Below are 26,712 nucleotides of genomic sequence, written 5' to 3'. Positions count from 1 at the left end.
TCGAAAATTCTTCCCCTCTTCTCACATCCTTCCATTTAAGGACTAACACTCCTCCACTATTAACAATTCGAACTCTATCTCTCTTGATATGTTCGAATTCTTCTTCTTCTACCTCCTCCTTCTATTCTTCTTTTCCTCTGACATCTCAAGGAATCTCTATACTGTGACATAGATGATTCCATATTTTCTTGTTCTCTTCTCTTTCATATGAGCAGGAACAACGACAAAAGCATTCTTGTTGAGGCTGACCCTGAACCTGAAAGGACCTTGAAGCGAAAGCTAAGAGAAGCTAAAGCACTACTCTCTGTAGAGGACCTAACAGAAATCTTCAAACAAGAAGAAGACATGGCAGTCGAAAACAACAACAATGCCAACAATGCAAGGAAAGTGCTGGGTGACTTTACTGCACCTACTCCCGACTTCTATGGGAGAAGCATCTCTATCCCTGCCATTGGAGCAAACAACTTTGAGCTTAAGCCTCAATTAGTTTCTCTAATGCAACAGAATTGCAAGTTCGATGGACTTCCATTGGAAGATCCTCATCAGTTTTTAGCCGAATTCTTGCAAATCTGTGACACTGTCAAGACTAATGGGGTTGACCCTGAGGTCTACAGACTTATGCTATTCCCTTTTGCTGTAAGAGACAGAGCTAGGATATGGTTGGACTCACAACCTAAAGAAAGTCTGAACTTTTGGGAAAAGCTAGTCAATGCCTTCTTGGCAAAGTTCTTTCCACCTCAAAAATTGAGTAAGCTTAGAGTGGAAGTCCAAACCTTCAGACAGAAGGAAGGTGAATCCCTCTATGAAGTTTGGGAAAGATATAAACAATTGATCAGAAAGTGTCCTTCTGACATGCTTTCTGAATGGGGCATCATAGGTATCTTCTATGATGGTCTGTCTGAACTGTCCAAGATGTCATTGGACAGCTCTGCTGGAGGATCTCTTCATCTGAAGAAGACGCCTGCAGAAGCTCAAGAACTCATTGAAATGGTTGCAAATAACCAATTCATGTACACTTCTGAAAGGAATCCTGTGAACAATAGGACGAATTAGAAGAAAGGAGTTCTTGAGATTGATACTCTGAATGCCATATTGGCTCAGAATAAAATATTGACTCAGCAAGTCAATATGATTTCTCAAAGTCTGTTTGGAATGCAAGCTGCACCAGGCAGTACTAAGGACGCTTCATCTGAAGAAGAAGCTTATGATCCTGAGAACCCATCAATGGAAGAGGTGAATTACATGGGAGAACCCTATGGAAACACCTATAATCCTTCATGGAGAAATCATCCAAATCTCTCATGGAAGGATCAACAGAAACCTCAATAAGGTTTCAACAACAATAATGGTGGAAGAAACAGATTTAGCAATGGCAAGCCTTTTCCATCATCTTCTCAGCAACAGACAGAGAATTCTAAGCAGAGCCACTCTGACTTAGCAACCATGGTCTCTGATCTAATCAAAACCACTCAAAGTTTCATTACTGAAACAAGGTCCTCCATTAGAAACTTGGAGGCATAAGTGGGTCAGCTGAGTAAGAAAGTTACTGAACTCCCTCCTAGTACTCTTCCAAGCAATACAGAAGAGAATCCAAAAGGAGAGTGTAAGGCCATCAACATGGCCGAATTTGGAGAGGAGAAAGAGGCAGTGATCGCCACTGAGGAAGACCTCAATGGATGTCCACTGGCCTCCAATGAGTTCCCTAATGAGGAACCATGGAAATCTGAGGCTCACACTGAGACCATAGAGATTCCATTGGAATTACTTCTGCCATTCATGAGCTCTGATGAGTATTCTTCCTCTGAAGAGGACGAAGATGTCACTGAAGAGCAAGTTGCTAAGTACCTTGGAGCAATCATGAAGCTAAATAACAAGTTATTTGGTAATGAGACATGGGAGGATGAACCCCCTTTGCTCACCAAAGAACTGGATGACTTGACTAGGCAGAGATTACCTCAAAAGAGACAGGACCCTGGGAAGTTTTCAATACCTTGTACATTAGGCACCATGACCTTCGAGAAGGCTCTGTGTGACCTAGGGTCAAGCATAAACCTCATGCCTCTCTCTGTAATGGAGAAGCTAGGGATATTTGAGGTACAAGCTACAAGAATCTCACTAGAGATGGCAGACATTTCAAGAAAACAATCTTATAGACTTGTAGAGGATGTTCTGGTAAAGATTGAAGACCATTACATCCCTGCTGATTTCATAGTCCTAGAGACTGGGAAGTGCATGGATGAATCCATCATCCTTGGCAGACCCTTCCTAGCCACAGCAAAGGCTGTGATTGATATTGACAGAGGAGAATTGATCATTCAGGTGAATGAAGAATCCCTTGTGTTTAAGGCTCAAGGATATCCCTCTGTAACCATAGAGAGGAAGCATGAAGAGCTTCTCTCAAAACGGAGTCAAACAGAGCCCCCACAGTCAAACTCTAAGTTTAGTGTTGGGAGGCCACAACCAAATTCTATGTTTGGTGTTGAACCCCCACATTCAAACTCTAAGTTTGGTGTTGGGAGGTTCCAACATTGCTCTGAACATCTGTGAGGCTCCATGAAAGCCCACAGTCAAGCTACTGACATTAAAGAAGTGCTTGTTTGGAGGCAACCCAATGCTATATTTATCTATTTTCCATTGTTATTTTATGTTTTCTATAAGTTGATGATCATGTGAAGTCAAAAAAACAATTGAAAAAGCAAAAACAGAATGAAAAACAGAAAGAAAAACAGCATACCCTGGAGGAAAAGCTTGCTGGCGTTTAAACACCAGTAAGGGCAGCAAATGGGCGTTTAACGCCCAGTCTGGCACCATTCTGGGCGTTTAACGCCAGAAAGGGGCACCAGACTGACGTTTAACGCCAGAAAGGGGCACCAGACTGGCGTTTAACGCCAGAAAAGGGCAGCAGCCTGGCGTTTAATGCTAGGATTGGCAGAAAGGGCATTTTACACGCCACTTGGTGCAGGGATGAGCTATCCTTGACACCTCAGGATTTGTGGACCCCACAGGATCCCCACCTACCCCACCACTCTCTCTCTTCTTCACCCATTCACCAATCACCTCAAAACCTCTTTCCCAAAAACCCCTTACCTATCAAATCCCACCATTCTCTTCACCACTCACATCCATCCTTCATAAAACCCCACCTACCTCACCATTCAAATTCAAACCACTTTTCCTCCCAAACCCACCCATAATGGCCGAACCATACCCCCCTCTCCACCCCTATATAAACCCATCTTCACTCCTTCATTTTCACACAACCTAAACACTACTTCTCCCCATTGGCCGAAACACAAAGCCCCCCTCCATCTCCTCTATTTCTTCTTCTTCTACTCTCTTCTTTTTCTTTTGCTCGAGGACGAGCAACCCTTCTAAGTTTGGTGTGGTAAAAGCATTGCTTTTTGTTTTTCCATAACCATTTATGGCACCTAAGGCCGGAGAAACCTCTAGAAAGAGGAAAGGGAAGGCAAAAGCTTCCACCTCCGAGTCATGGAAGATGGAGAGATTCATCTCAAGGGTGCATCAAGACCACTTCTATGAAGTTGTGGCCAAGAAGAAGGTGATCTCCGAGGTCCCTTTTCAAACTCAAAAAAGGTCAACTTTAATCAAAGGTTGGACCAAGTCCTCATGGATATCTGTGTGGAAGGAGCTCAATGCAAACAAGAGATCCCACTCATGGACATGAGGAGATTCCTCATCATGAAATCCCTGAGATGCCTTAAGGGATGCACTTTCCTCCACAAAACTATTGGGAGCAAATCAACACCTCCCTAGGAGAATTGAGTTCCAACATGGGACAACTAAGGGTAGAGCACCAAGAACATTCCATCCTCCTCCATGAAATTAGAGAAGATCAAAGAATCATGAGAGAGGAGCAACAAAGGCAAGGAAGAGACATTGAGGAGCTCAAGCACTCCATAAGATCTTCAAGAGGAAGAACAAGCCGCCATCACTAAGGTGGACCCGTTCTTTAATCTCCTTGTTCTTTATTTTTCTGTTTTTCGAATTTTTATGCTTATGTTTATCTATGTTTGTGTCTTATTACATGATCATTAGCGTCTTAGTGTCTATGCCTTAAAGCTATGAATGTCCTATGAATCCATCACCTTTCTTAAATGAAAAATGTTTTAATTACAAAAGAACAAGAAGTACATGATTTCGAATTCATCCTTGAAACTGGTTTAATTATTTGATATGGTGACAATACTTTTTGTTTTCTGAATGTATGCTTGAACAGTGCATATGTCTTTTGAATTTGTTGTTCATGAATGTTAAAATTGTTGGCTCTAGAAAGAATGATAGAAAAGGAGAAATGTTATTGAGGATCTGAAAAATCATAAAAATGATTCTTGAAGCAAGAAAAAGCAGTGAATTCAAAAAAAAAGAAGAAAAAGAGAAAGCAAGCAGAAAAAGCTAATAGCCCTTTAAACCAAAAGGCAAGGGTAATAAAAAGGATCCAAGGCTTTGAGCATCAGTGGATAGGAGGGCCTACAGGAATAATATCCTGGCCTAAGCGGCTAAACCAAGCTGTCCCTAACCATGTGCTTGTGGCGTGAAGGTGTCAAGTGAAAACTTGAGACTGAGCGGTTAAAGTCGTGATCCAAGGCAAAAAGAGTGTGCTTAAGAACCCTGGACACCTCTAATTGGGGACTCTAGCAAAGCTGAGTCACAATCTAAAAAGGTTCACCCAGTTATGTGTCTGTGGCATGTATGTATCCGGTGGTAATACTGGAAAACAGAGTGCTTTGGGCCACGGCCAAGACTCATAAAGTAGCTGTGTTCAAGAATCAACATACTTAACTACGAGAATTAATAACACTATCCGGATTCTGAGTTCCTATAGAAGCCAATCATTCTGAATTTCAAAGGATAAAGTGAGATGCCAAAACTGTTCAGAGGTAAAAAGCTACAAGTCCCGCTCATCTAATTAGAGCTAAGTTTCATTGATATTTTGGACTCCATAGTATATTTTCTTCTTTTTATCCTATTTGATTTTTAGTTGCTTGAGGACAAGCAACAATTTAAGTTTGGTGTTGTGATGAGCGGATAATTTATACGCTTTTTGGCATTATTTTTAATATGTTTTTAGTATGTTTTAGTTAGTTTTTATTATATTTTTATTAGTTTTTATTTAAAATTCACTTTTCTGGACTTTACTATGAGTTTGTGTGTTTTTCTGTCATTTCAGTTATTTTCTGGCTGAAATTGAGGGACCTGAACAAAAATCTGATTCAGAGGCTGAAAAATGACTGCAGATGTTGTTGGATTCTGACCTCCCTGCATTCTAAGTGGATTTGCTACAGCAACAGAAGCCCAATTGGCGCGCTCTCAATTACGTTGGAAAGTAGACATCCTGGGCTTTCCAGCAATATTAATAGTCCATACTTTGCCCGAGATTTTATGGCCCAAACCGGTGTTCCAAATCAGCTCAAGAATTCCCGGCGTTTAACGCCGGAACTGGCACAGAAGTGGGAGTTAAACGCCCAAACTGGCACAAAAGCTAGCGTTTAACTCCAAGAAAAGTCTCTACACATGGAAGCTTCAATGCTCAGCCCAAGCACACACCAGGTGGGCCTGGAAGTGGATTTTTATGTCATTTACGCATTTCTGTAAACCCTAAGCTACTAATTCTCTATAAATAAGACCTTTTGCTATTGTATTTTCATCTTGGTTCTTCTGGTTCCCTCTCTGGGGCCGAAGCCAATGATCACCATTATCACTTATGTATTTTCAACGGTGGAGTTTCTACACACCATAGATTAAGGTGTGGAGCTCTGTTGTACCTCGAGTATCAATGCAATTACTACTATTTTTCATTCAATTCAACTTATTCTTGTTCTAAGATATTCATTCGCACCCAAGAACATGATGAATGTGATGATTATGTGACGCTCATCATCATTCTCACTTATGAACGCGTGCCTGACAACCACCGCCGTTCTACATGCAAACAAGGCTTGAATGTGTATCTCTTGGATTCCTTAATCAGAATCTTCGTGGTATAAGCTAGAATCCATTGGCGGCCATTCTTGAGAATCCGAAAGGTTTAAACCTTGTCTGTGGTATTCTGAGTAGGATTCAGGGATTGAATGACTGTGACGAGCTTCAAACTCGCAATTGTGGGGCGTTAGTGACAGATGCAAAAGAATCACTGGATTCTATTCCGACATGATCGAGAACCGACAGATGAATAGCCGTGCTGTGACAGAGCGCGTTGAACATTTTCACTGAGAGGACGGGACTGTAGCCATTGACAACGGTGATGCCCAACATACAGCTTGCCATGGAAAGGAGTAAGAAGGATTGGATGAAGACAGTAGGAAAGTAGAGAGACGGAAGGGACAAAGCATCTCCATACGCTTATCTGAAATTCCCACTAATGAATTACATAAGTATCTCTATCTTTATTTTATGTTTTATTTATCTTTTAATCATTAATCCTCCATAACCAACTAAATCCGCCTGACTGAGATTTACAAGATGACCATAGCTTGCTTCATACCAACAATCTCCGTGGGATCGACCCTTACTCGCGTAAGGTTTATTACTTGGACGACCCAGTGCACTTGCTGGTTAGTTGTGCGAAGTTGTGATAAAGAGTTGAGATTGCAATTGAGCGTACCATGTTGATGGCGCCATTGATGATCACAATTTCGTGCACCAAGTTTTTGGCGCCGTTGCCGGGGATTGTTCGAGTTTGGACAACTGACGGTTCATCTTATTGCTTAGATTAGGTAATTTTATTTTATTTTGTTCTTCAGAATTCTTAAGAACGAATTCTAGAGTTTCAGATGATGTTTTCATCATCACCAAAGCTGATTGATTCTCATCAATTTAGCTCTTGAATGTAATGTCTTGCTGAAGCTTGGCTAGCCATGTCTAATCTTTTTAGACTAAAGCTTTAGACTAACATTGCATGATTCCTGGAATTCTCATTAAGAATTTTGAATCCTTTATTTTACTTCTCCATATAATTTTCGAAAAAGCACAAAAAAATTTATAAAATCATAAAACCAAAAATAATTTTATGTTTCTTGTTTGAGTCTAGTGTCTAATTTTAAGTTTGGTGTCAATTGCATTCATCTATTTTCGAAAAATTGCATGCATTGTGTTCTCTATTGATCTTCAAGTTGTTCTTGATGATTTACTTGCTCTGATCTTTAAATTCTCTTGTTTAGTGTCTTTTGTTGTTTCTCATATGCATTCTCAATTTGTTAGTGTCAATAGTATACATACTTCTAAGTTTGGTGTATTGCATGCATTGTTTATTTGATCTTAGTGGCATTTTGATTATTTCTCATCATTAAAAATTCAAAATTTTTTTTTTAAATTGTGTCTTTTCAAGTCAATAATACAGAGAGTTGAAGATTCAGAACATGCAGCAGAGGAATTACACAGAAAAAGCTGGGCGTTCAAAACGCCCAGTGAGGAATGAAAACTGGCGTTTAAACGCCCAAAAAGGTAGAGTTTTGGGCGTTAAACGCCAGAATGGATACCATTCTGGACGTTTAACGCCAGGATGGTACAAGAGGGAAGATTTTGTTTTTAATTCAGATTTTTTTCAAGTTTCCATAATTTTTCAAAATCATATCTTTTCAATCATATATTTTCAAAATTAATTTCTTTCCATTTTCAAAAATACTTGCTAACAATTAATGATTTGATTCAAACATTTCAAGTATGTTGCCTTTTCTGTTGAGAAAGGTTTAATGTCTGAATCATATCTTTTAAATTTCTTGTTAGCCAAGTCATTAATTTTAAAAATCAAATCTTTTTAAATTGTTTTTCAATCATATCTTTTCAATCATATCTCTTTAAAACCATAACTTTTCAATCATATCTTTTTAATCACATCTTTTTCAAAATAGTCTTCAATCATATCTTTTTGATTTCTAATTTCAAAATCTTTTTCAAAAATCACTTTATTTCTTTCCCAACTTTAATTTTCGAAAATCATCAATCAAATTTTCAAAATTTCTTTTAATTATTTTAAAAATCTTTTATTTTATTTTCGAAAATTCTTCCCCTCTTCTCACATCCTTCCATTTAAGGACTAACACTCCTCCACTATTAACAATTCGAACTCTATCTCTCTTGATATGTTCGAATTCTTCTTCTTCTACCTCCTCCTTCTATTCTTCTTTTCCTCTGACATCTCAAGGAATCTCTATACTGTGACATAGATGATTCCATATTTTCTTGTTCTCTTCTCTTTCATATGAGCAGGAACAACGACAAAAGCATTCTTGTTGAGGCTGACCCTGAACCTGAAAGGACCTTGAAGCGAAAGCTAAGAGAAGCTAAAGCACTACTCTCTGTAGAGGACCTAACAGAAATCTTCAAACAAGAAGAAGACATGGCAGTCGAAAACAACAACAATGCCAACAATGCAAGGAAAGTGCTGGGTGACTTTACTGCACCTACTCCCGACTTCTATGGGAGAAGCATCTCTATCCCTGCCATTGGAGCAAACAACTTTGAGCTTAAGCCTCAATTAGTTTCTCTAATGCAACAGAATTGCAAGTTCCATGGACTTCCATTGGAAGATCCTCATTAGTTTTTAGCCGAATTCTTGCAAATCTGTGACACTGTCAAGACTAATGGGGTTGACCCTGAGGTCTACAGACTTATGCTATTCCCTTTTGCTGTAAGAGACAGAGCTAGGATATGGTTGGACTCACAACCTAAAGAAAGTCTGAACTTTTGGGAAAAGCTAGTCAATGCCTTCTTGGCAAAGTTCTTTCCACCTCAAAAATTGAGTAAGCTTAGAGTGGAAGTCCAAACCTTCAGACAGAAGGAAGGTGAATCCCTCTATGAAGCTTGGGAAAGATATAAACAATTGATCAGAAAGTGTCCTTCTGACATGCTTTCTGAATGGAGCATCATAGGTATTTTCTATGATGGTCTGTCTAAACTGTCCAAGATGTCATTGGACAGCTCTGCTGGAGGATCTCTTCATCTGAAGAAGACGCCTGCAGAAGCTCAAGAACTCATTGAAATGGTTGCAAATAACCAATTCATGTACACTTCTGAAAGGAATCCTGTGAACAATAGGACGAATTAGAAGAAAGGAGTTCTTGAGATTGATACTCTGAATGCCATATTGGCTCAGAACAAAATATTGACTCAGCAAGTCAATATGATTTCTCAAAGTCTGTCTGGAATGCAAGCTGCACCAGGCAGTACTAAGGACGCTTCATCTGAAGAAGAAACTTATGATCCTGAGAACCCATCAATGGAAGAGGTGAATTACATGGGAGAACCCTATGGAAACACCTATAATCCTTCATGGAGAAATCATCCAAATATCTCATGGAAGGATCAACAGAAACCTCAACAAGGTTTCAACAACAATAATGGTGGAAGAAACAGGTTTAGCAATGGCAAGCCTTTTCCATCATCTTCTCAGCAACAGACAGAGAATTCTAAGCAGAGCCACTCTGACTTAGCAACCATGGTCTCTGATCTAATCAAAACCACTCAAAGTTTCATGACTGAAACAAGGTCCTCCATTAGAAACTTTGAGGCATAAGTGGGTCAGCTGAGTAAGAAAGTTACTGAACTCCCTCATAGTACTCTTCCAAGCAATACAGAAGAGAATCCAAAAGGAGAGTGCAAGGCCATCAACATGGCCGAATTTGGAGAGGAGAAAGAGGCAGTGATCGCCACTGAGGAAGACCTCAATCGACGTCCAATGGCCTCCAATGAGTTCCCTAATGAGGAACCATGGGAATCTGAGGCTCACACTGAGACCATAGAGATTCCATTGGAATTACTTCTGCCATTCATGAGCTTTGATGAGTATTCTTCCTCTGAAGAGGATGAAGATGTCACTGAAGAGCAAGTTGCTAAGTACCTTGGAGCAATCATGAAGCTAAATGACAAGTTATTTGGTAATGAGACATGGGAGGATGAACCCCCTTTGCTCACCAAAGAATTGGATGACTTGACTAGGCAGAGATTACCTCAAAAGAGACAGGACCCTGGAAAGTTCTCAATACCTTGTACATTAGGCACCATGACCTTCGAGAAGGCTCTGTGTGACCTAGGGTCAAGCATAAACCTCATGCCTCTCTCTGTAATGGAGAAGCTAGGGATCTTTGAGGTACAAGCTGCAAGAATCTCAATAGAGATGGCAGACAATTCAAGAAAACAAGCTTATAGACTTGTAGAGGATGTTCTGGTAAAGATTGAAGACCATTACATCCCTGCTGATTTCATAGTCCTAGAGACTGGAAAGTGCATGGATGAATCCATCATCCTTGGCAGACCCTTCCTAGCCACAACAAAGGCTGTGATTGATGTTGACAGAGGATAATTGATCATTCAGGTGAATGAAGAATCCCATGTGTTTAAGGCTCAAGGATATCCCTCTGTAAACATAGAGAGGAAGCATGAAGAGCTTCTCTCAAAACGGAGTCAAACAGAGCCCCACAGTCAAACTCTAAGTTTGGTGTTGGGAGGCCACAACCAAATTCTAAGTTTGGTGTTGAACCCCCACATTCAAACTCTAAGTTTGGTGTTGGGAGGTTCCAACATTGCTCTGAACATCTGTGAGGCTCCATGAGAGCCCACTGTCAAGCTACTGACATTAAAAAAGCGCTTGTTGGGAGGTAACCAAATGTTATATTTATCTATTTTCCATTGTTATTTTATGTTTTCTATAGGTTGATGATCATGTGAAGTCACAAAAACAATTGAAAAAGTAAAAACAGAATGATAAACAGAAAGAAAAACAGCACACCCTGGAGGAAAAACTTGCTAGTGTTTAAATGCCAGTAAGGGCAGCAAATGGGCGTTTAACGCCCAGTCTGGCACCATTCTAGGCGTTTAACGCCAGAAAAGGGCACCAGACTGGCGTTTAACGCCAGAAAGGGGCACCAGACTGGCGTTTAACGCCAGAAAAGGGCAGCAGCCCGGCATTTAACGCCAGGATTGGTAGAAAGGGCATTTTACACGCCACTTGGTGCAGGGATGAGCTATCCTTGACACCTCAGGATTTGTGGACCCCACAGGATCCCCACCTACCCCACCACTCTCTCTCTTCTTCACCCATTCACCAACCACCTCAAAACCTCTTCCCTAAAAACCCCTCACCTATCAAATCCCACCATTCTCTTCATCACTCACATCCATCCATCATAAAACCCCACCTACCTCACCATTCAAATTCAAACCACTTTTCCTCCCAAACCCACCTATAATGGCCGAACCATACCCCCCTCTCCACCCCTATATAAACCTATCTTCACTCCTTCATTTTCCCACAACCTAAACACTACGTCTCCCCCTTGGCCGAAACACAAAGCCCCCCTCCATCTCCTCTATTTCTTCTTCTTCTACTCTCTTCTTTCTTTTTTTGCTCGAGGACGAGCAACCCTTCTAAGTTTGATGTGGTAAAAGCATTGCTTTTTGTTTTTCCATAACCATTTATGGCACCTAAGGCCGGAGAAACCTCTAGAAAGAGGAAAGGGAAGGCAAAAGCTTCCACCTCTGAGTCATGGAAGATGGAGAGATTCATCTCAAGGGTGCATCAAGACCACTTCTATGAAGTTGTGACCAAGAAGAAGGTGATCCCCGAGGTCCCTTTTCAAACTCAAAAAAGGTCAACTTTAATCAAAGGTTGGACCAAGTCCTCATGGATATCTGTGTGGAAGGAGCTCAATGCAAACAAGAGATCCCACTCATGGACATGAGGAGATTCCTCATCATGAAATCCCTGAGATGCCTCAAGGGATGCACTTTCCTCCACAAAACTATTGGGAGCAAATCAACACCTCCCTAGGAGAATTGAGTTCCAACATGGGACAACTAATGGTAGAGCACCAAGAACATTCCATCCTCCTCCATGAAATTAGAGAAGATCAAAGAATCATGAGAGATGTGATGGTGTTTTTGTGGAAAAACGAATTTCCAACACACAAATCCAACCGGCAAGTATACCGGGTCACATCAAGTAGTAATAACTCACGTGAGTGAGGTCGATCCCACAGGGATTGATGGATCAAGCAACTTTAGTGGGTGATTAGTTTAGTCAAGCTAACATTGAGTGAATTGTGTGAAGTGTAGCCAACAGAAAGTAAATGGCAGAAATCTTAAAGATGCAGAAAGTAAATTGGCAAGTAACTTAAAGAGCAAGAAATGTAAATTGCAAGAATCTTAAATGACAAGAAATGTAAATTGCATTAAGTGTAAAGGGGAGTGGGTGCTGGAAATTAAAGGAAGCAATAGATTAAGCAACTGGAAATTTAAATTGTAGAAAATGTGAATGTGCAGGAAATTAAATCAAACTCAATGTGGACAGAAATGTGAAAGTGCAGAATGCAGGAAAGGAAATTACAGAAAAGTAAACGTAGTAGAAGACTGAGATCAATTCTCAAATCTCAAAGAGCATTTGACAATTTCAATGAAACAGTAAAAAGAAAGAAGAGTAGCAAAGAGCTCAGCTAAATTGCAAAATAAAATTGATCTCAGGGAATCAAAGAGACTAGAAAACAAGTCTAGATCTCAATCCCTTCCTTGATCCAACAGCAAACAAGATGCAGAAAAATTAAAGATGAAAGCAGTAAGAGAACTTTGATTCAAATTGCAATTCACTAAAATTTTGCAGTAAGGCAAACAAGAGAAATCTCAGAGGGAGAATGAAACAGAATTCCTTCACTTCTCAATCCAAGATTCAAAACAAGAGAAAGACTAAAGAGAGAGCTCTCTAATGGAGCAAGCCTCTTTTCTATTTCTAATCGAGCTCCCCTTCTGAAATGAGAGTGATGCCTTTATATAGGCTTTACAAAATAAAAAATGAAAATGAAATTAAAACAAATTACAAAAATGAAAATCCTAATCTAATTGATCCATGTGCCTTTGAGTGATGATGTGGGCTTTGCTTGCTTTGGATTTGAGGAGAGATGGGTCTTGGATGGCCTTGGTTCAATTGGTGAAGATTTGAGTTCAAAGGGAATTTTAATTGAATTTTGGCCCATGTTGCTCCCAGGAGGCTGCCCTGCCCTTGCGGAGGGCAGGGCAGGATTTGATGCATGCGGCCATGGTGCAGGCGTGGCGTGTGAGCTTGGTGCGCAGGATGCTGCCTTGCCCTCGCAGAGGGCAGGGCAGAAAAATTTGGTGCGCCAGATTGGTGCCTTGGTGCGCTGCTGGTGCTGCCGAATGATGCTTTGGTGCGCCAGATTGGTGCGCTGGCCGTGCCACAACAAAATGCTGCCCTTCCCTCGCGGAGGGCAGGGCAATGTTTCCAAAAGTGAAGCTCTGTGTTCGAAACTCGGTGGATGCACACGCTACTTCCTTTCCTTGGTTTATTTTTGCTTATTTTTGGCCGTTAAAGATGCCTTCCGTTCCTACCCCAATTGTACTCCAAATATGGATTTCTATATATCGTTGGAAAGCTCTGAATGTCAGCTTTCCAACGCAACTGGAAGCACATCAATCGAACGTCTGTAGCTCAAGTTATAGCCCTTTGAAGGAGGCATGGTCATGCTGTGAGCGCCCAGATTTTACCTTAGCGAAAATTCTTGCTTCCAACCTCACTTTGCATCACGATTCTGCCCTGCCCTTGGCAAGAGCAGGGCAGTGTGTGCTGTTTGCCTATTCTTCATTAATTTGGTCATGGGCCACGCTTTTAAAAGCGTGGCCTAAGCCTCCAAAGTGTGCTCCAACTTCAAAGTGTGTCCCAAAGCTCTTTTTTTCTCCTTTTTTGTGCTTCTTTGCTTCTTTTTCTTCTTTTTTTCCTACAAGATTTATAAAATTAAAAGATCAAGAAAATATATCATTTAAGCACAAAAGCATTCAATATTTAAGCACAAATCATCAATTTCTTGTATGAAAAAGCATAGAAAATGGGTATATGATGACTTGTCATCAAGATGAGCAATAAAGGCAAGGAAGAGACATTGAGGAGCTCAAGCACTCCATAAGATCTTCAAGAGGAAGAACAAGCCGCCATCACTAAGGTGGACCCATTCTTTAATCTCCTTGTTCTTTATTTTTCTGTTTTTCAAATTTTTATGCTTAAGTTTATCTATGTTTGTGTCTTATTACATGATCATTAGCGTCTTAGTGTCTATGCCTTAAAGCTATGAATGCCCTATGAATCCATCACCTTTCTTAAATGAAAAATGTTTTAATTACAAAAGAACAAGAAGTACACGATTTCGAATTCATCCTTGAAACTGGTTTAATTATTTGATGTGGTGACAATACTTTTTGTTTACTGAATGTATGCTTGAACAGTGCATATGTCTTTTGAATTTGTTGTTCATGAATGTTAAAATTGTTGGCTCTAGAAAGAATGATAGAAAAGAAGAAATGTTATTGAGGATCTGAAAAATCATAGAAATGATTCTTGAAGCAAGAAAAAGTAGTGAATTCAAAAAAAAAGAAGAGAAAGAAAAAGCAAGCAGAAAAAGCCAATAGCCCTTTAAACCAAAAGTCAAGGGTAATAAAAAGGATCCAAGGCTTTGAGCATCAGTGGATAGGAGGGCCTACAGGAATAATATCCTGGCCTAAGCGGCTAAACCAAGCTGTCCCTAACCATGTGCTTGTGGCGTGAAGGTGTCAAGTGAAAACTTGAGACTGAGCGGTTAAAGTCGTGATCCAAGGCAAAAAGAGTGTGCTTAAGAACCCTGGACACCTCTAATTGGGGACTCTAGCAAAGCTGACTCACAATCTGAAAAGGTTCACCCAGTTATGTATCTGTGGCATGTATGTATCCGGTGGTAATACTGGAAAATAGAGTGCTTTGGGCCACGGCCAATACTCATAAAGTAGCTGTGTTCAAGAATCAACATACTTAACTAGAAGAATCAATAACACTATCCGAATTCTGAGTTCCTATAGAAGCCAATCATTCTGAATTTCAAAGGATACAGTGAGATGCCAAAACTGTTCAGAGGCAAAAAGCTACAAGTCCCGCTCATCTAATTAGAGCTAAGTTTCATTGATATTTTGGAGTCCATAGTATATTCTCTTCTTTTGATCGTATTTGATTTTCAGTTGCTTGAGGACAAGCAACAATTTAAGTTTGGTGTTGTGATAAGCGGATAATTTATACGCTTTTTGGCATTGTTTTTAGTATGTTTTTAGTATGTTTTAGTTAGTTTTTATTATATTTTTATTAGTTTTTATTTAACATTCACTTTTCTGGACTTTACTATGAGTTTGTGTGTTTTTCTGTGATTTCAGTTATTTTCTGGCTGAAATTGAAGGACCTGAGCAAAAATCTGATTCAGAGGTTGAAAAAGGACTGTAGATGTTGTTGGATTCTCTTTCATTATTGTTTATTATGTCTCTTTTTATTTTCCCCATTGATTTTGTGAAGTCTATATTTATGATGATGGAGTAGTTCCCCAACTTGATTGGGAGTTGATTAAAAGGAGAACCTTGAGTTGGAATACTCAAGAGTTCAATTGTAATTGGTTCATTGTTGGTTGGCTTGTTAGTCACTAACTCTAATCCTTCTCAAGGGAGAGGATTAGGACTTGTGAATAGAACTTGACTTTTAATTTGACTTTCCTTCATTTGTTGAGGGTTAACTAAATGAAAATAATGACTAATTATTAATTGATCTTGACAAAATTCCAACAAGGATAGAACTTCCAATTAATCTTCTCCCAGTCAAGATTTTATTTAAATCATATAAATTCTCTAATTTAATTTTCTGTTCATCAAACTCAAAACCCATTTGGAAAACCTCTTATTGATAAAATAGCACATCTTCCTGCAACTCATTGGGAGACGACCTGGGACTCATACTCCCAGTATTTTATTTCTAAAATTTGTGACAACTCTTTTCTAAATTGATAAGTGGATTTTCGCCGGTTAAGAACTGTACTCACAACGCCATTTTTCTAAATAATTCTTAATCTGCAAATTTCCGCTCACGTCAATTTTTGGCGCCATTGCCGAGGAAGTTGCAATAGTGTGCTAATTTATTGATTAGAATTTATTTAATTGCATTTTTCTTTTTATTTTGCTACTATGAGCTGCACGTTTCTTTCATTGAATGACGCGTTCACTTCCTGATCTAAGCTTGCCAGTATTTGACCCTGAGATTGAAAGAACTATTTCACGTATAAGGCAAGCTCGGCATAGGCTAGTCCTCTCCGAGGACGAATCTGAAATATTATTTAAGAAAGAAACAAGCTCCCTTTTTACTGATTCAGTTGATTTACGTGCAGGTGACATGGCAGCACCTAGGAGAGTCACTATCCAGGAGGTTGGAGCCCCTGATTTTACACTGCAGCCATACCAGGCGCACCACCCAGCGGTGGTTGTGAACTTTGAAATAAAGACTGCACTACTCAACTTGATGCCCAAGTTTCATGGCTTACCTGTTCAAGAGCCTATCATGCACCTTAGGGATTTTCAGACAGCTTGTTCTACTATTAAGCGTGATGGTACTGATGAAACTTCTATTCTGTTAAAAGCCTTCCCATTCTCTCTTGAGGGAAAGGCAAGAGAGTGCTACTACACTCAACCCGGAGCAACTATTTCTAACTGGGATACGCTTAGAAGAGAATTTTTGGAGAAATTCTTTCCAGCTGAGGTTACCGATAAACTGAGGAAAGACATTTCCATGATCGTTCAGGACGAATCTGAGACTCTCTACAAATATTGCGAGCGCTTCAATAATCTTCTGGAAGCATGTCCCCACCATATGATTGACAAGATAGTGTTGCTCGGCTACTTTACACAGGGCATGAAATCTCAAGATAAGACCACATTAGAAGGTGCTAGCAATGGGTCTATGAAAAAGTACAAGACTACTGATGAGGCATGGCAATTGATCAGCGACTTAGATGAATCTACTAGGAATCACATGCAGAAACAAAGTCGGTCAAGAGCTGTTGCAGAGGTATCCTCTAGCAAAGAGACTGCTGCTCTAACTCAGAGCTTATGTGAAATGACCAACTTACTGAAGCAGATGCAATTGAGTCAACAACAAGCTTAGCAAGTTCAGCCTTCTCCACCACAGTAAAGCCAACAGTTGGTTCCACAAAGAGTATGCGGGATCTGTGCCGATTACAGTCATTATACTGATGAGTGTCCGTGGTGCACGAAATTGTGGTCTCTAATAATGGCATTCAACTTGGTATGCGCATTTATAACTCAGCACTTTCTTCGCAACCTTGCACAACTAACTAGCAAGTGCACTGGGTCGTCCAAGTAATAAACCTTATGTGAGTAAGGGTCGATCCCACGGAGATTTTTGGTATGAAGCAAGCTATGGTCATCTTGTAAATCTCAGTTAGGTAGATAATAAATGATTATGGAGTTTTCGAATAAAAATAATAAATAAACAGAAAATAAAGATAGAAATACTTATCTAAATCATTGGTGGGAATTTCAAATAGGCGTATGAAGATGCTGTGCTCCTTTTGAATCTCTGATTTCCTACTGCCTTCATCCAATCCTTCTTACTCCTTTCCATGGCAAGCTGTATGTAGGGCATCACCGTTGTCAATTGCTACATCCCATCCTCTCAGTGAAAATGGTCAAAATGCTCTGTCACAGTACGGCTAATCATCTGTCGGTTCTCGATCATGTCGGAATAGAATCCATTGATTCTTTTGCGCTTGTCATCACGCCCAACAATCACAAGTTTGAAGCTCGTCACAGTCATTTAATCCCTGAATCCTACTCGGAATACCACAGACAAGGTTTAGACTTTCCGGATTCTCATGAATGCCGCCATCAATTCTAGCTTATACCACGAAGATTCTGATTAAGGAATCCAAGAGATATGCGCTCGGTCTAAGGTAGAACGGAAGTGGTTGTCAGTCACGCGTTTATAGGTGAGAATGATGATGAGTGTCACGGATCATCACATTCATCATGGTGAAGTGCAATGAATATCTTAGAACAGGAATAAACTGAATTGAATAGAAAATAGTAGTAATTGCATTAAAACTCGAGGTACAGCAGAGCTCCACACCCTTAATCTATGGTGTGTAGAAACTCCACCGTTGAAAATACATAAGTGATAGAGGTCCAGGCATGGCCGGATGGCCAGCCCCCAAATGTGATCAAAAGACCGAATGGTCAAAAGACTAGACACCTAGTACAATAGTTAAAAGTTCTATTTATACTAAACTAGCTACTAGGGTTTACAGAAGTAAGTAATTGATGCAGAGATCCACTTCCGGGGCCCACTTGGTGTGTGCTTGGGTTGAGCTTGAACTTTACACGTGCAGAGACTTCTTTTGGAGTTGAACGCCAAGTTGTAGCGTGTTTTTGGCGTTCATCTCTGGCTCGTGACGTGTTTCTAGTGTTTGACTCCAGAATGCAGCGTGGAACTGGCGTTGAGCGCCAGTTTGCGTCATCTAATCTCGAATAAAGTATGGACTATTATATATTGCTAGAAAGCTCTGGATGTCTACTTTTCAACGTCGTTAAAAGCGCGCCATTTAAAATTTTGTAGCTCCAGAAAATCCGTTTCGAGTGCAGGGAGGTCAGAATCCAACAGCATCAGTAGTCCTTTGTCAGCCTTTTATCAGAGTTTTGCTCAGATCCCTCAATTTCAGCCAGAAAATACCTAAAATCACAGAAAAACACACAAACTCATAGTAAAGTCCAGAAATATGAATTTAGCATAAAAACTAATGAAAACATCCCTAAAAGTAGCTAGATCCTACTAAAAACTATCTAAAAACAATGCCAAAAAGCGTATAAATTATGCGCTCATCACAACACCAAACTTAAATTGTTGCTTGTCCCCAAGCAACTGAAAATTAATTATGATAAAAAGAAGAGAATATACTATAAAGCTCAGAATATCAATGAATATTAATTCTAATTAGATGAGCGGGACTTGTAGCTTTTTGTTTCTGAACAGTTTTGGCATCTCACTTTATCCTTTGAAGTTTAGAATGATTGGCATCTCTAGGAACTTAGAATTTTAGATAGTGTTATTGATTCTCCTAGTTAAGTTTGTTGATTCTTGAACACAACTACCTTTATGAGTCTTGGTCGTGGCCCTAAGCACTTTGTTTTCCAGTATTACCACCGGATACATAAATGCCACAGACACATGACTGGGTGAACCTTTTCAGATTGTGACTCAACTTTGCTAAAGTCCCCAGTTAGAGGTGTCCAGAGCTCTTAAGCACACTCTTTTTGCTTTGGATCACGACTTTAACCACTCAGTCTCAAGCTTTTCACTTGGACCTGCATGCCACAAGCACATGGTTAGGGACAGCTTGATTTAGCCGCTTAGGCCTGGATTTTATTTCCTTGGGCCCTCCTATCCATTGATGCTCAAATCCTTGGATTCTTTTACCCTTGCCTTTTGGTTTTAAGGGCTATTGGCTTTTTCTGCTTGCTTTTTCTTTTTCTTTCTATTTTTTTTTCGCCACTTTTTTTTTCTCAAGCTTTTGCTATTCACTGCTTTTTCTTGCTTCAAGAATCAATTTCATGATTTTTCAGATTATCAATAGCATTTCTCTTTGTTCATCATTCTTTCAAGAGCCAACAATTTTAACATTCATAAACAACAAGATAAAAAATATGCACTGTTCAAGCATTCATTCAGAAAACAAAAAGTCTTGTCACCACATCAATATAATTAAACTAAATTCAAGGATGAATTCGAAACTCATGTACTTCTTGTTCTTTTGTATTAAAAACATGTTTCACTTAAGAAAGGTGAAGGATTCATGGAATTTATTCATAGCATTAAGACATAGTTACTACATACTAATGATCATGTAATAAAGACACAAACATAGATAACATAAAGCTTAAAAATCGAAAAACAGAGAAATAAGAACAAGGAATGAGTCCACCTTAGTGATGGTGGCGCTTTCTTCTTGAAGAACCAATGATGTCCTTGAGCTCTTCTATGTCTCTTCCTTGCCTTTGTTGCTCCTCCCTCATTGCTCTTTGATCTTCTCTAATTTCATGGAGAATGATGGAGTGTTCTTGATGTTCCACCCTTAATTGATCCATATTGTAACTCAAGTCTTCTAGAGAAGTGTTGAGTTGTTTCCAATAGTTGTTGGGAGGAAAGTGCATCCCAAGAGATGAATCTCTCCATCTCCCATGACTCAGAGGTGGAAGAAATTGCCTTCCCTTTTCTCTTTTTTGAGGTTTCTCTGGTCTTATGTGCCATAAATGGTTATGGAAAAACAAAAAAGCTATGCTTTTACCACACCAAACTTAGAATATTGCTCGCCCTCGAGCAAAAAAAGAAAGAATAGAAGAAGAAGAAGAAGAAGAAGAAGATATGGAGGAGAGGGATAGATGTTTGTGTTTCGGCCATGTAGGGTGGGTTTGGGTGGGAAAGATGGATGGATGTGAGTGGTGAAGAGGTGATGGGGAAGAGAGATTGAGGTGATTGGTGAAGAAGAGAGAAGGTGAGTTGGGGTAGGTAGGGATCCTGTGGGGTCCACAGATCCTGAGATAATCCTGTGGGGTCCACATATCCTGAGGTGTCAAGGATTTATCATCCCTGCACCAATTAGGCGTGTAAAACGCCCTTTGCATTCAATCCTGGCGTTCAACGCCAGGTTGATGCTTGTTTCTGGCGTTGAATGCCAGCTTCATGCTTGTTTTGGGTGTTCAACGCCCATCTGCAGCATGTTTCTGGCGTTGAACGCCAGTTCCATGCTTGTTTCTGGCGTTCAGCGCCAGCTCTCCTCAGGGTGTTTTCCTGGCGTTTAAATGCCAGGATGTTGCTTGTTTCTGGCATTCAACGCCGGATCCATGCTCTGTTCTGGCATTGAACGCCAGCCAGATGCTCCTTACTGACGTTTAAACGCCAGTAAGCCCTTCCTCCAGGGTGTGCTTTTTCTTCTGCTGTTTTTGATCCTGTTTTTTAATTTTAATATTTATTTTGTGACTCCACATGATCATGAACCTAATAAAACATAAAAGAACAATAAAAGAAAAATCAAATAAGATAAATAAAATTTGGGTTGCCTCCCAATAAGCGCTCATTTAATGTCACTAGCTTGACAGTGGGCTCTCATAGAGCCTCAAAGGTGATCAAGTCAATGTTGCAGATTCCCAACACCAAACTTAGAGTTTGATTGTGGGGGCTCTGTTTGACTCTGTATTGAGAGAAGCTTTTCATGCTTCCTCTCCATTGTTAAAGAAGAACACCCTTGGGTCTTAAATACAAGGTAGTCCCCATTCAATTGAAGGACTAATTCTCCTCTGTTAACATCTATCACAGCTCCTGCTGTGGCTAGGAAAGGTCTTCCAAGGATGATGCATTCATCCTCCTCCTTCCTAGTGTCTAAGATTATGAAATCAGCAGGGATGTAAAGGCCTTCAACCTTTACCAACACGTCCTCTACCAATCCATAAGCTTGTCTTACTGACTTGTCTGCCATTTGTAATGAGAATATGGCAGGTTGTACCTCAATGATCCCCAGCTTCTCCATTACAGAGAGTGGCATAAGATTTATGCCTGACCCTAGGTCACACAGAGCCTTTTCAAAGGTTATGGTACCTATGGTTCAGGGTATTAAGAATTTACCAAGATCTTGTTTCTTTTGAGGTAAAGTTTGTTGAACCCATGTATCTGGTTCACTAATGAGCAAGGGAGGTTCACCTTCCCAAGTCTCATTACTAAACAGCTTGGCATTCAGCTTCATGATGGCTCCTAGATATTGAGCAACTTGCTCTCCAGTCACATCTTCATCCTCTTCAGAGGAAGAATAGTCTTCAGAGCTCATGAATGACAGAATGAGGTTTAATGGAATCTCTATGGTCTCTATATGAGCCTCAGATTCTTTTAGGTTCTCAATAAGGAACTCCTTCTTGCTTGAGAGACGTCCCCTGAGGTCTTCCTCATTGGGATTCACGTCCTCTCCTTCCTCTCTAGGTTCGGCCATGTTGATTATGTCAATGGCCTTGCACTCTCTTTTTGGATTCTCTTCAGTATTGCTTGGGAGAGTACTAGGAGGAGTTTTAGTGACTTTCTTACTCAGCTGGCCCACTTGTGCCTCCAAATTTCTAATGGAGGACCTTGTTTCACTCATGAAACTTAAAGTGGCCTTAGACAGATCAGAGACTATGTTTGCTAAGTTAGAGGTGCTCTGCTCAGAATTCTCTGTTTGTTGTTGAGAAGATGATGGAAAAGGCTTGCTATTGCTAAACCTGTTTCTTTCACCATTATTAAAGCCTTGTTGAGGCTTTTGTTGATCCTTCCATGAGAAATTTGGATGATTTCTCCATGAGGAATTATAGGTGTTACCAAAGGCTTCCCCCATGTAATTTACCTCTGCCATTGCAGGGTTTTCAGGATCATAGGCCTCTTCTTTAGAAGATGCCTCTTTAGTACTATTGGATGCATTTTTCCATCCATTCAGACTTTGAGAAATCATGTTGACTTGCTGAGTCAACATTTTGTTCTAAGCCAATATGGCACTCAGAGCATCAATTTCAAGAACTCCCTTCCTTTGAGGCGTCCCATTATTCACGGAATTCCTCTCAGAAGTGTACATGAATTGGTTATTTGCAACCATTTCGATAAGTTCCTGAGCTTCTGCAGGCATTTTCTTTAGGTGAATGGATCCACCTGCAGAATGGTCCAGTGACATCTTAGAGAACTCAGATAGACCATAATAGAATATATCTATCATGGTCCACTCTGAAAACATGTCAGAAGGACACTTTTTGGTCATTTGCTTGTATCTTTCCCAAGCTTCATAGAGCGATTTGCTATCTTTTTGCTTGAAGGTCTGAACATCCACTCTAAGCTTGCTCAGCTTTTGAGGAGAAAATAATTTAACCAAGAAGGTCGTGACCAGCTTATCCTAAGAGTCCAGGCTATCCTTAGGTTGTGAGTCTAACCATGTTCTAGCTCTGTCTCTTACAGCAAAAGGGAAAAGCATGAGTCTGTAGACTTCAGGATCTACTCCATTAGTCTTAACAGTCTCACAGATCTGCAAGAACTCAGTTAAAAACTGGTAGGGATCTTCTGATGGAAGTCCATGAAACTTGCAGTTTTGTTGAATTAGAGCAACTAGTTGAGGTTTCAGCTCAAAATTGTTTGCTCCAATGGCAGGAATTGAGATGCTTCTTCCATCAAACTTGGAAGTAGGTATAGTATAATCACCAAGCATCCTCCTTGCATTATTGTTGTTGGGTTCGGCTGCCATATCCTTTTCTTGTTCGAAAATTTTAGTAAGGTTGTCTCTGGATTGTTGTAATTTAGCTTCTCTTAGTTTCCTCTTCAGAGTCCTTTCAGGTTCAGGATCAGCTTCAACAAGAATGCCTTTTTCCTTGTTCCTGCTCATATGAGAAAGAAGAGAACAGAAAAGGAAGAGGAATCCTCTATGTCACAGTATAGAGATTTCTTTATGTTAGTAGAAGAAGAAAGGAATAGAAGAAGGAGAAGAGTTAAGAATCCAAACACAAGGGTGAGGATAGGTTCAGATTCTTGAGATGAAGAGAAGTGTTAGTAAATAAATAAATAAATAGAAGAAGATGAGAGGGGAGAATTCGAAAATTAATTTTGAAAAAAGGTTAGTGATTTTCAAAAATTAAAGGAAGAACTAAAATTAAAATTAAAATTTAAAATAATTAGTTAATTAAAAAGAATTTTGAAAAAGGATGAGATATTTTCGAAAAATTGATAGGAAAAATTAGTTAGGTGGTTTTGAAAAAGATAAGAAACAAACAAAAGTCAGTTAGTTAGTTAAAAAAATTTTGAAAATCAAATTTGAAAAGATAAGAAGATAAGAAGATATTTTGAAATCAAATTTTTAAAAAAGATATGATAGAAAAGATATTTTTTTAAAAAAAAGAATTGATTTTTAAAATTAAAATTGATGACTTGACTAACAAGAAACTAAAAGATATGATTCTATAATTTAAAGATTGAACCTTTCTTAACAAGAAAGTAACAAACTTCAAATTTTTGAATCAATTACCTTAATTGTTAGTAAAATTTTCAAAATTTTGAAATAAAGATAAGAAAAAGATTTTGAAAATAAATTTTAAAAATTTCAAAAATAATAAAAAATTGAAAAAGATTTGATTTTTGAAAAAGATTTTGAAAAGATAAGATTTTTAAATTTGAAATTTTGACTTGACTAACAAGAAATAACTAATTTTAAAGATTTTTGACTAAGTCAACCCAAAATTTCGAAAATTTTGAGAGAAAAAAGGAAAAGATATTTTTTTATTTTTGAATTTTTAATGATGAGAGGGAAACACATAAAAATGACCCAAAACATGAAAATTTTTGGATCAAAACCAATGATGCAGGCAAGAACACTATGAATGTCAAGATGAACACCAAGAACACTTTGAAGATCATGATGAACATCAATAACATATCTTTGAAAAAATGTTTATGCAAAGAAAGCATGCAAGACACCAAGCTTAGAAATCTTTAATGCTTGGACACTATGAATGCAAAAATGCACATGAAAAACAATAAAAGACCCAAAACAAGAAAACATCAAGATCAAACAAGAAGACTTACCAAGAACAACTTGAAGATCATGAAGAACACCATGCATGAATTTTCGAAAAATGCAAGAAAAATATGCAATTGACACCAAACTTAAAACATGACACACAACTCAAACAAGAAACACAAAATATTTTTTTATGATTTTATTATTTTTTTTGTATTTTCTTTTATTTTATTTTTTTTCGAAAATAGTTTTTAGGAAAAACGAAAAAAGAAGAAAAAAAATTTTTTAAAAGATTTTTGAAAACTTTTTAAAAACAAAATAAGGAAAAATTACCTAATCTGAGCAACAAAATGAACCATTAGTTGTCCAAACTCAACAATCCCCGGCAACGGCACCAAAAACTTGGTGCACGAAATTGTGATCTCTAATAATGGCATTCAACTTGGTATGCGCGTTTATAACTCAGCACTTTCTTCACAACCTCGCACAACTAACCAGCAAGTGCACTGGGTCGTCCAAGTAATAAACCTTACGTGAGTAAGGGTCGATCCCACGGAGATTGTTGGTATGAAGCAAGCTATGGTCATCTTGTAAATCTCAATCAGGCGGATAATAAATGATTATGGAGTTTTCGAATAAAAATAATAAATAAACAGAAAATAAAGATAGAAATACTTATGTAAATCATTGGTGGGAATTTCAGATAGGCGTATGAAGATGCTGTGCTCTTTTTGAATATCTGCTTTCCTACTGCCTTCATCCAATCCTTTTTACTCCTTTCCATGGCAAGCTGTATGTAGGGCATCACCATTGTCAATGGCTACATCCCATCCTCTCAGTAAAAATGGTCCAAATGCTCTGTCACAGCACGGCTAATCATCTATCGGTTCTCGATCATGTCGGAATAGAATCCATTGATTCTTTTGCGCTTATCATCACGCCCAACAATCGCGAGTTTGAAGCTCGTCACAGTCATTCAATCCCTAAATCCTACTCAGAATACCATAGACAAGGTTTAGATTTTCTGGATTCTCATGAATGCCGCCATCAATTCTAGCTTATACCACGAAGATTCTGATTAAGGAATCCAAGAGATATGCGCTCGGTCTAAGGTAGAACGGAAGTGGTTGTCAGTCACGCATTCATAGGTGAGAATGATGATGAGTGTCACAGATCATCACATTCATCATGGTGAAGTGCAACGAATATCTTAGAACAGGAATAAACTGAATTGAATAGAAATTAGTAGTAATTGCATTAAAACTTGAGGTACAGCAGAGCTCCACACCCTTAATCTATGGTGTGTAAAAACTCCACCGTTGAAAATACATAAGTGATAGAGATCCAGGCATGGCCAGATGGCCAGCCCCCAAATGTGATCAAAAGACCGAATGGTCAAAAGACTAGACACCTAGTACAATAGTTAAAAGTTCTATTTATACTAAACTAGCTACTAGGTTTACAGAAGAAAGTAATTGATGCAGATATCCACTTCCAGGGCCCATTTGGTGTGTGCTTGAACCTTACACGTGCAGAGGCTTCTTTTGGAGTTGAACTCCAAGTTGTAGCGTGTTTTTGGCGTTCAACTCTGGTTCGTGACGTGTTTCTGGCGTTTGACTCCAGAATGCAGCGTGGAACTGGCGTTGAGCGCCAGTTTGCGTCCTCTAATCTCGAATAAAATATAGACTATTATATATTGCTGGAAAGCTCTGGATGTCTACTTTCCAACGCCGTTGAGAACGCGCCATTTGAGGTTTTGTAGCTCCAGAAAATCCCTTTCGAGTGCAGGGAGGTCAGAATCCAACAGCATCAGCAGACCTTTGTCAGCCTTTTATCAGAGTTTTGCTCAGATCCCTCAATTTTAGCCAGAAAATACCTGAAATCACAGAAAAATACACAAACTCATAGTAAAGTCCAGAAATGTGAATTTAGCATAAAAACTAATAAAAACATTCCTAAAAGTAGCTAGATCCTACTAAAAATTATCTAAAAACAATGCCAAAAAGGGTATAAATTATCCGCTCATCAGTCCGCAACTCCAACAAGAAGAGCACACTGTGGCAGCCACTCATAACTTCTATGACCGCCCCAATCAAGGGTACAATCAAGGTGGTAGCTACAACCATGGATGGCAGGATAACCCCAACCAAGGTTGGAGAGACAATTCTAACCAAGGATGGAGGGACAATCATAACAGAGGAGGCAGAGATAACAATAGAAACCAGAGGTGGAATAACAATAACAACTTCAGGCAGCAGAATCAGAATCAGGCCTACAGAACACATCATCTAAAGCAGCCTCAAGCATCTCAGCAGACTCCTCAGATCAC

General features: G+C 39.2%; 1 non-coding gene across 1 annotated transcript; it reads right to left on the bottom strand.

Moving 5' to 3' along the window:
- Window positions 1–8,761: 8,761 nt before the first annotated feature.
- LOC130959152 (small nucleolar RNA R71) lies at window positions 8,762–8,869 on the bottom strand. The gene has a single exon (XR_009078247.1). It is a non-coding gene; the product is annotated as a small nucleolar RNA R71 (small nucleolar RNA).
- Between the last annotated feature and the right edge of the window lie 17,843 nt (window positions 8,870–26,712).

The sequence above is a fragment of the Arachis stenosperma genome, chromosome 10 (assembly GCF_014773155.1).
Source record: "Arachis stenosperma cultivar V10309 chromosome 10, arast.V10309.gnm1.PFL2, whole genome shotgun sequence".
NCBI classification, from domain to species: Eukaryota; Viridiplantae; Streptophyta; class Magnoliopsida; order Fabales; family Fabaceae; genus Arachis; species Arachis stenosperma.
Note: the sequence above shows the minus strand (reverse complement) of the source record. Positions and strands in the feature narration are given on the sequence as shown.